Genomic DNA, 11,527 nt, shown 5'->3' on the forward strand with positions numbered 1-11,527 from the left:
TCCTTTAATAACAAGGTGCTTTAGAAAAGGTAGTTCTCCGTAATGAAGCTAAGTAAATTATGCAGTGCTGCTGAAATTTATTTTTGATATATTGAATATGTTGACAAACTTTCTTATCCATTTTGAATTGTTTTAGTTTGAATTTAGTTGGAATGTAACCAATGCAGCTTGGAGTTGTTAGAGCAGGTAAGTTTTTGGTTTGCTTTGTAAGAAATTGGATGGTTTAGCTTAATTTGAGCTGCTGTGTACTTGTATTTAGTAAGATAGGATGTATATAAATGTATTATTAAAGTAATGAAAATAGTAGTGACTTTTCACAGCCAAAAAGACTTCCTCCGTTCCAGCTCTGATTTTTCTTCTTTTCTCCTCTGTTTTTTGCGTTTTTTCATGCTTTCTTTGCATACAAATCTCCATTAAAAACCAACAATTGGTATCAGAGCCTTCTGTCTTTGTAAAGGCCTGTGTCAAGGAAGATTTGTAGAAGTGTTAGAAAGAAGGAACTCAGCAGTAACCATGGCTTCCAGCAACTTTACAGGAGTGACTGCACCAGTTTTTTCTGGTGAAAACTATGCAGCCTGGGCAGTAAAAATGAAAGCCTATTTGAGAGCTTTCGATTTGTGGGATGTAGTTGAAGTGGATAAGCAGCCAAATCCACTGCCTGAGAATCCAACACTGAACCAGATTAAACATCACTCTGAGGAGACAGCAAAGAGGTACAAAGCTTTGTCTTGTATCCATTCTGCTATTTCAGAAATTATGTTTGCAAAAATCATGGCTTGTGAAACAGCAAAGGAGGCATGGGATAAGTTAAAACTAGAGTTCCATGGCAGTGAAAAATCAAAGCAAATGCAGATTTTCAACTTAAAGAGAGAGTTTGCTTTACTTAGAATGAAAGATGGAGAATCAGTCAAAAGTTTCATTGATAGATTGATGAAGATAGTGAACCAGCTCACTCTTCTTGGAGAAATCACTTCTGAAAGTAAGGTTGTGGAGCAAGTGTTAGTAAGTTTACCAGAAAAATTTGAAGCAAAGATTTCCTCCTTGGAAGATTCAAAGGATATGAGCACTATGACCATTTCAGAATTGTCCAATTCATTGCAAGCTGTGGAATTGAGACAAGCCTTTAGAGATAATGTTACAATCTCTGAAGGAGCATTTACAGCAGCCCAATCATCAAAAACACAAGCTGGTTTCAGTTCAAACAAGCAGTATGTTAACAAGAAAGGAAAGGAGAAGAAGGATGGATATGATAAGAGGCAAAGAGGAAAGAAAGGCAGGTTCCCACCTTGTCTGCACTGCAAAAAAACTAGCCATACAGAAAAATATTGCTGGTATAGGCCTGAGATTCAGTGTAGAGGATGTAAGGAGTTTGGTCATATGGAAAAGGTGTGCAAGAACAAAGGAAAAACAACTCAGCAGCAAGCTCAAGTTGCTGAAAATTTGCAAGAGAAGGAGGAGCATTCTGAAGAGCAGTTGTTTACTGTGGACTGCCATAATGCTCAATTTCATTCTCGAAATTGGCTACTAGACAGCGGATGCACTAATCATATGACCTTTGATAAAAGCCTTTTTATCAACCTTAGAAAGAGCAAAATTTCCAATGTCAAAATTGGAAATGGAGAGCTATTGCAAGTGCAAGGAGTGGGCACAGTGGCTGTCAAAACAATTTCAGGTACAAGATTGATCAATGATGTGTTACTTGTTCCTGGTATTGCTCTTAATCTTCTGAGTATTGGTCAAATGTTAGAAAATAATTATTCTCTAAAATTTGACAATAAAAAATGCCATGTGTATGACTCAAAAGGAGTAGAAGTAATGATGGTAGATATGATGCATAGAAGTTTTTGTTTAGAGCTAAATGATGTGAATGCTCAAGCACTTGTTAGTAGTGGTGATGAATCGATTAAATGGCATAAAAGATTAGGCCATTTTCATGAACATGGACTCAAATTGATGACTGAGAAAGAACTTGCTGTTGGAATGCCAAAGGTGGCAATGATGAGGAAAATTTGTGAAGCTTGTCAATTGGGAAAGCAAACAAGGCTTGCTTTTCCAAAGAGTGAAGCATGGAGGGCCAAGGAGAAGTTGCAGTTAGTGCACACTGATGTGTGTGGCCCTATGTCAGAAAATTCCTTAAATGGCAGCAAGTATTTTGTATTGTTCATAGATGATTTTAGTAGGATGTGTTGGGTGTATTTCATCAAACAAAAATCTGAAGTTATTGATGTGTTTGTGAACTTCAAGAAGTTTGTAGAGAATGAATGTGGATGCAAACTAAGAATGATAAGAAGTGACAATGGAGGAGAGTATACTAATGAAAAATTTGAGAAATTTTGCAAGGAAAATGGCATCAAACACCAGCTCACTGTCCCATATACTCCTCAACAAAATGGGGTGAGTGAGAGGAAAAATAGGACTGTTATGGAGATGGGAAGATGTCTTTTGTTTGAAAGCAATCTACCAAAGAAATTTTGGGCAGAAGCAGTAAATACTGCAGTCCATTTGCTCAATAGGCTGCCAACAAGAGCATTAAAAGATAAAACACCTTATGAAGCTTGGTTTGGTTCAAAGCCAAATGTAAGTTATGTGAGAATATTTGGTTGTGTTTGTTGGACTTTTATTCCAGAAATGAAGAGAGAAAAATTGAGCAAGAAGGCTGAGTTAGGTGTATTAGTGGGCTATAGTGACAAGTCCAAGGCATATAGAGTATATCATCCTTCAAATGGTAAAATTGGCATTCACAGAGACTTAAAGTTTGATGAAGAATCAGTGTGGAATTGGGAAATAAATGCAGCCCAAAGGAAGATAAAGGAGGAGCCAATTGTGCACAATGAAAGAAAAACAGAAAGTGAGCAGCAAAATAATAGTGATGATGAAGATAAAGCAGTCAAGATGAAATCACTTGCTGATATTTATAGCAGGTGTAATTTGGCAATGATTGAACCTACCAATTATGAAGAAGCTTCAAAGTTTTCTGGTTGGAGGGCAGCCATGCAGGAGGAGATAAAAATGATACAGAAAAATGAAACCTGGAAATTTGTTGATAGGCCACTTGATAAACATGTTTTAGGTGTCAAGTGGATTTACAGGACAAAACTAAATGCTGATGGTTCTGTAAACAAGTTAAAGGCAAGGCTTGTAGTGAAAGGCTATGCACAAAAGGAGGGTGAAGATTATTCTGAAACCTTTGCACCAGTTGCAAGGTTTGATACTATTAAACTTCTAATTGCATTGGCAGCTCAAAAGGGCTGGTTTCTTCATCAATTAGATGTCAAGTCAGCTTTTCTGAATGGTGACTTGAATGAAGAAGTGTACATAGAGCAGGCTCCTGGGTTTGTGAGAAAAGGAGATGAAAGGAAAGTGTGTTTGCTGAAGAAAGCCTTATATGGCCTGAAACAGGCTCCAAGAGCCTGGTATAGTAGAGTAAACACTTATTTGGTGAAGCTTGGTTTTGTGAAAAGCTTGAATGAAGCTACATTATATGTGAAGTCAAAAAATGATGATGTGTTAATAGTATCCATTTATGTGGATGATCTTCTGATTACAGGGAGCAATGCAAATTTGATCACTTGGCTGAAACTAGAAATGCAAAATACATTTGAAATGACTGACTTAGGAAGACTCAATTTCTTCCTTGGCATTGAAGTTTTGCAATCAGAATCTAGTATTTTCATTAGCCAACAGAAATATGCTAAAGAATTAGTGAAAAGGTTTGGTATGGAGAATGCAAAAGGGGTTGACAATCCTCTTGTAGTAAGTCAAAAACTGAAAAAGAATGATGGATTTCCAGAAATTGAATCTGCTGTCTTCAGAAGTTTGATAGGATGTTTGCTTTATCTAACAGCTACTAGACCTGATATAATGTATGCAACAAGTTTGCTTTCAAGGTTTATGCAAAGACCAAGCCAAGAGCACTTTAAAGCAGCAAAAAGGGTCCTCAGGTATGTTAAGAACTCTGCTGATCTTGGAATATTATACAGCAGAAATTTGGAGGTCAATCTACATGGTTTTGTTGATAGTGACTGGGGTGGCTTAATGGATGATTTAAAGAGCACCTCTGGTTACATTTTCTCTCTTGGATCAGGATCAATCTGCTGGAATTCAAGAAAACAAAGTGTTGTTGCTCAGTCCACTGCAGAAGCAGAATATATAGCTGCTGCTTCTGCAGTAAATCAAACCATTTGGTTGAGAAAGATATTAGGTGATTTGCATGAAAAACAAATGAATGCAACACCTATTTATTGTGACAACAAGTCTGCTGTGGCTATAACTAAAAATCCAGTTTTTCATGGCAAAACAAAGCATATAAAGATCAAGTATCATGCAATAAGGCAAGCAGAAGAAGAATCTGAAATCCAGCTAATTCACTGCAGTTCAGAAGAGCAACTGGCTGACCTGTTGACAAAGGCTGTTAGCACAAATAAATTTGTTCAACTAAGGAACAAATTGGGAATGGTAAGTAAGTTTGTCAAGGAGGAGTAATGAAGCTAAGTAAATTATGCAGTGCTGCTGAAATTTATTTTTGATATATTGAATATGTTGACAAACTTTCTTATCCATTTTGAATTGTTTTAGTTTGAATTTAGTTGGAATGTAACCAATGCAGCTTGGAGTTGTTAGAGCAGGTAAGTTTTTGGTTTGCTTTGTAAGAAATTGGATGGTTTAGCTTAATTTGAGCTGCTGTGTACTTGTATTTAGTAAGATAGGATGTATATAAATGTATTATTAAAGTAATGAAAATAGTAGTGACTTTTCACAGCCAAAAAGACTTCCTCCGTTCCAGCTCTGATTTTTCTTCTTTTCTCCTCTGTTTTTTGCGTTTTTTCATGCTTTCTTTGCATACAAATCTCCATTAAAAACCAACACTCCGACTGATGGCAATATCTGACAGCTGTTACAGTTTTCAAGTGTTAAGAGCGCTAAATTCAAGAAAGATGGATCTTCTAACCACATTGGAAAGTAAACACCATCATAGCCACTGATAATGAGCTCTTTTAAGCCTTGATGAGGTCGTAACATGTCAAGCACATTTTTTTCTTCTCCTGCATCTCTCTGATCGCCAGTGTTGCTAGTCCACTCTAGTACTATCACATTAAGGTCTCTTTTGCCATTTAGATCAGCTTTCATGGCAATCCTATCATTCACATTCTCCAACCCCGAAATGCAAAGCCTCTCCCTGATATGTTTCAAATTCTTCAGCTCTTCTAATCTGGAACCACTGCATTTGCCCACAACAAAATTTGGCAGTGTTAAAAGCCCAGTCAGATTACCAATCCTTAAAGGCATTTTCTCTAGTTCAGGTACATTGGAATTATTTAGATGACGCAGTCTTGTTAAGCTCCCTATGTCTTCACACAGTTTCTTCAAACGATAACAGTTCTCTACTAAAAGCGTCTGCAAATTGTAAAGAGTAGTGATTGACTTGGGGAGAGTTTCGATTTCCGTATCAGAGAGGTCGAGGTACCGTAGATGTTTCAATTTACCAAATGTGTCTGGCAGCTCAAAGATCTGATATCCACTCAAAGACAAGGCCCTTAGACGTGGCAGTTTCAGCACCATGCGAAGAACGTCGTAAGTCAAGTAACTCGGTGCCATATTCGGCAACGCTAATGGCAAAAAAGCTCGTAAAAGCTTGGCATCATAGAAGCCTTCAAACCTTTTAACGCCATCACACAAGTCACGAACATAAGATATATAACGGAGATTTGTGTAGGAAATGTTGGCATTTATGTTGCCATCCAACTTTTTATCAATTCTAAAGCATGTCTCTCCTGCAGCCCATAGAGCAAGATCATTGATGAGGTCGTGCATCACAAATCTTGACATATCTCCACTTGATTGCAAGAAAAATGACCTTGATTTCAGATCATGAAAGAACTCATTGCCCAAATCTTCCATTTGCTTCTTATTATTCTGTAATAAACCCTCAGCCATCCATAACAAGATTATCTCTTCTTTAAGAAATTCATAATCCTTTGGGAATACTGAACGATATGCAAAACATCTTTTTAAATGAGAAGGAAGGAAGAAATAACTTACTCTCAAAGCTGGTAGAATGTTGCTTTTCTCTTCTGGTAAATCCCATACTCTACTATTCAGTACTCCTCCCCAGGCATTGCTATTAGGTTTCCCACGTAATAGCCCACCTAGGGTTTCTGCTGCCAAAGGTAAGCCATTGCATTTTTTTACTATCTTCTCACCAATTTCCTTCAAGTGCTCATGCAGACTAAAATCTGTTGTCCCCAATGCGTATTGAGTAAATATACGCAAACAAGCTTCATCTGATAACTCTTTCAATGAATAAGCTGGAAGAGTACCCATCATGGTTGAAATAACTTCATTACGAGTTGTGATAATAATCTTGCTTCTGGTGAGCCTACTTCAAAGGGATAACGTAAGAGAGACCAATCACTAGGATTCTCAGTCCATATATCATCCAAAACAAACAAAAATTTCTTTCTCAACAACTTCTCCTTCAATTTCACTTGAAGCATGTTAAGATCATTAACATCACCAATATGTCCAGCAATGGAATCTAGAATTGTTTTTGTAATCTTGATCACATCAAATTCTTCAGAAACACAAACCCAAGCTTTGAAATCAAAATGACCTTCCAATCTGACATCATTGTAGGCAAGTTTAGCAAGTGTTGTCTTTCCCACACCACCCATCCCGACTATAGGAATAACAGAAAATGTTCTATTATCAGCACTTAAATCATTGCTTAATAACAATTCAACTATTGCCTCCCGATCTGTTTCTCTACCATAAACTTTGGTTTCAATCACCAAAGAAGTTGTGGGTAGTCTTTGTCTTACACTGTTGGACCTCCCTCCTGAAAATTCTTTTAAACCCAATTGCTTTTTCTGCGTTGCAATGTCTTCCAATCTGGTACTGATATTCTTAACTTGGGACATTATCATGGAATTGAACTTGACAGTCTTAAGATTGCAGCAAGAAGGAATTAGCTTCCATGACTTACTTGTGCTTGCTTGATGCTGATGTTGATGATGATGATGAGACTCATGGAACAACTTCCTCCGCAAAGCTTCAGTCGCAAACTCATCCAGTATGTCTTCCACGTCGTAAGCCAAGTTTCGAAGTTCTCCAAGCCAGATCTTCACTGCCTGATTCTTACCTTGCCTCTCCTCTGCATCGTCAAGCACCAACTTCATCTTCATCAATTTCATCTCCCACTTCTTTAGATCTTCCTGGATTTGCTCCTGTTGTGCAAACTGTAACAGTTCAGTAGAGGTCAACTTTTCGAACAGCATCTTAATGGACGCAGTTAGAAGCGCCTCTCCAAGAATAGACATGGTTCCTTCCGTCAAGAAAATTCTAGTTTAGTTTGAGAATGTATAAGGCTTCTAGTGCATCTTCCTTTAAATGTCTGACTTTCCTTGTTTGTTGTATGCTTTCATTTGATCTTCTAAGTAAATTTCTGTTCATTTTCTCATGTTATATTATGTTATAATATTCCTAGAGTTGCAATCATTATTCATTTTACAATTATATTTTTCTTGTTAGTCTTCAAATCCTTCAAATTTATCAGAGGCCGGCTGGGACACTGAATATTTAGGAAATATAAACTGGGCCTTCAGGCAAGATTAAAATAATAATAATAATAATAATAATAATGCTGTATCAATGCCGGAAGGGTGGCCTTAAAAGCCATTGGGAAGCTATTGTTCATGTGATTCCAAAGAGACAAATGAGATGAGGTTTCTGTCTCCTTTATTCCCCGGTCTTATCGAGGGCAGGCCATTGGATTTATTATGAATAGTGTTGGACCAATGTAGTGCAAGGAAAAATCTTATTTTTTGAATTAGCTTCTGGGATGATGTAGTCCCAATTTCGCTTTTTGACACCCTACGTAATGTAATTAAAAAATCTTGGCTGAAGTATTTCATGACAAGCATTCTAAAAAATAATCCTGTGAGTTCACAGAAGAAGAAATAATACATTATTTTAAACTTATTAAGATGCAATTGTTTGTTTTACATACAATCAATATAAATAAATTTAAAGAGCACTTAAATAATCATTATAAACCTTAAATCTAAAATTGTTGAGATTCTGAGACACAGGAAAAACTTTCAAGAACAGAAAAAGGAAAAAAAAAAAAAAAGAGAAAAGAAAGAACACAAGAAAAATAACACCCATATTTTCTGAATATTCCTTTGTATTTCTCAACATGAATATACAATAGCATTACATCAGTTTATTATATAGAGGGAGCCTCATGATTACAAGTGGGAAATCACAAAAAAAAAAAAAAAAGGAAAACATCAATCTTACACCATTAAATCATAACAGAACAAATCTACATGATTTGTGAAAAATTGAAAAGAAGAGTCAAAACTTGAAAAGGAAAAAACACCATAAGTATGTTTTACTGTTAATATTTAGAGTTACCGATTTCGAATATTATTCAAGTTTCCAGATTATTTGCCGTCCGAGAATTGTCTAAGATCAAAAGTGACATCAAGAATATCACAAACAAAGAACCAATATAGGAATATACTTGGTTTAGGTTTCAAACTTGAAACCTTACATCCAAGACAGAAGAATTTTCTAGCAAAATCTGTTACTAAGCAAGAATAAAGGACAAATTATAGAATCCAAAGCCAATCTAGCATTACAAATGCAAATTTATTTGAGAGAGTATTAAGATAGAAATAAAAGACATGACTCAAATGAAGTATTTTTAAAAATTTGAGAAAAAATTTAAGTTTAGGTAGATATGTTTATAATGTTGAAATATTTGTTTTGATTAAAATATTTATTTGTATGTGAAAGTTCATTTAAAAGCTTTTTTTCATATCTTTAAAATTTTTGGATTAAAATGTGAATTTTCAAACTTAATGAGTTAAGTCAATTGTTATCAAATTTCAATAACTCATTTGAGATTATGAAGTTTTGTGGACTAAAATTTTATAACTTAAAGTTGGTTTTGGAAGAGTTTTCTAAAACAGGGTAAATTGTTATTTTTCAAAGTTTTAGGGTGACATTGTGATTTTTCAAAACTTCGATGGGCAAAGTGCAATAAATTAGATTGACTGAATTTATTATAAAAATTTTTTATGGTGGCTGTCGAATTATCTATAAACTATATATTTTGGCTTTCAAAAATTTGATAGATTGAATTTCTTCTAGTTGACTGAATTAGACGATTAAATTTCTAATGACTAATGCCACGTGAACACCATGAAAGTATCATGTCATATCTGGTTGATCGAAATACATTCAATTGATGGAATTATATATTTTCTAGAATATTAAAATGACTAATTTTATGCATAACGGTAACTTTCTTATTTTTTCCTATATAAACTTAATCATATCCACTTGGGAATGACTTTTGCAACTAAAAACTTTTATTTATTTGAGAGCAAATCATTTTTGAGCTATTCACTTGCAAATTATTTTCTCTAATTAAAAACCTTGCTAATTCATTTTTATGAATACACTTGTGTTACGATGTAATAAGCTAAAACTTTCATATTCATTCTTTAAGAGAGTCTTAAACTTTATTTTCTAAAAAATTCATATTATAAAAGAGTGAGGTTCACTTTTAGTTACACTAGAGATTTTTAGTGAGAGAACTTGTAAGGCTTATAACACTTATAAAGATTAATAACATACTGGAAGTTATTTGTATTGTAAAAAAAAACTTGGTTGGGGTTTTGTTAACTAAAGATTAGTGAAATACTTTAAGAGAGGTAACTTGACGTATACCAAGTTGTGCCAAACCACAAGACATTATGTGTTTATTTTTCTAATCTCTTTACCTTTTATTTTATTTATATTATATATCGTGTGTTATATGTTATCTTGATATCTTTAAAAATTTCATTAAAATTAGTCAACATTTATGAAGTGGTCTCAATTATATTAATTTTTAAAATAGGTATCCCTTGCCCCTAGACTTACTCAAGTTAGTAAACAATAATACGAGAGAAGGTTCGTAATAATATCAAAGAAGAAGAGGAATCACACAAGAGGAATCGTAGTTGATGTGAACTTTGATGCCAACATTTGTCTTCAGCTTAATGAACTAAAATTGTTTTAGCTTGAGTTTAATTTATTAGAATTGAATCTAATTCGATTCGAGTCTATTCTTATCTAAAAGGTTTTTTTTTTTTTTGATAATGAAGAATCCCTATCTCATTTTGGACATAGTTAAAAGTATTGTCTTAGTATGTTATTGGAAAACTTGATCCCAAACTTTTTATCTTGGACTCTCACACTTTTACTACCCAAGCCAAGCCTTTGTGCATACAAAAGTTGTGATATATAAAATAATGCAAATCATGTATGGGAAATATTATAAATATTGGATCCACTTAATTTTTGATTCAATATAAAGTTTTTAGGGACAAGATTACCCTTTAGAGGGATAAAATGAAAAAACCAATTAAGGGTAAAAATTGTAATTAGCTAAAGACTAGAATCTAAACATGGGAATGGATTCACCTACTTGCATGATTATACAAAGTGCGAATCTGAGGTGTCAGAAAATACACCGGACACGTGTACGAAGTTAAATTAGGGTGCATTATGGCCAATACAAGTTAGAAGTATATGACACGAAATGAAAATTAAAACCAAAACAAAATAAAAGCCCAGCTCGAGACTATCATAATAGAGAACGACAGGCAACAGAATGTCTGAGGAAAAGTCAGATTTTCCCGAGAAAAAAGAGCAATCGATTTTTCATTTTCCAGGAAAATTTTTAAAAGGGGGAGAGAGAATAGTACCTGAAGAGAAAGTTGAGCAGCTCCTCTACCAAGACAAAGCTATGTTAACGATGATATCAGGAATCTCTGAATCAAACGGCCCCGATTAAAGTTCCTATAAAAAATATCCACAATTAGGGTTGTTTTTATCATTTTTGAAACTATCACCAGCCATTGGATACATATTAAGGGCTTTCATTGCCATTTTCAAACTACTAGGGGGTTACTAAACAGTTTTCAATGAAGCTTTTATCGCTGCAATCTTTACTAAAAGAAGGCGAAGAGAAAAGAAAGTTTCAGGCGGCTGACATGGGAAAATTTTCGGTTCTTGAACATTTAAAAAGGCTTTGAAAAATATAAATCGCTTTCTATAAGAACCTTGCTTTTACAGGACACTGAAGAAACTGAAACTTGACAGCTATGGAAACAAATTTGGAAAGCTGAACGTTGCTCTTACCTTAGAGATGAAAATATAAACGACGGAGTTGAAGAAAGAGAAGAGACATAAAAGGCTTTTATATACGGAGACAGTCGCAATCGATTTCCTGAAAACTTGAGGGAGACTTTATGGAATGAGCATCCTGAATCTTCTTGTGTTTAGAGAGAAAATGGAAAGGTTTTTATGAGAGGATTTTAATGGTGGAAGAGGATATTGATGGCTCAGATTCCCAGTAATATGCAGAAAACACCTGATGAAGATGCTGGTTTGACAAGGCCCATCTCTCAGATCATCAAGACTTGGTCTTGTTTGAGTTTGATGATGGTTTGTTGGCCAACTAATGCTAAGG

General features: G+C 34.8%; 1 pseudogene; it reads right to left on the reverse strand.

Annotated features, from left to right (window-relative positions):
- Positions 1-4,496: 4,496 nt before the first annotated feature.
- LOC123200243 lies at positions 4,497-6,694 on the reverse strand (annotated as a pseudogene).
- Between the last annotated feature and the right edge of the window lie 4,833 nt (positions 6,695-11,527).

This window comes from Mangifera indica, chromosome 17, assembly GCF_011075055.1.
Source record: "Mangifera indica cultivar Alphonso chromosome 17, CATAS_Mindica_2.1, whole genome shotgun sequence".
NCBI lineage: Eukaryota > Viridiplantae > Streptophyta > Magnoliopsida > Sapindales > Anacardiaceae > Mangifera > Mangifera indica.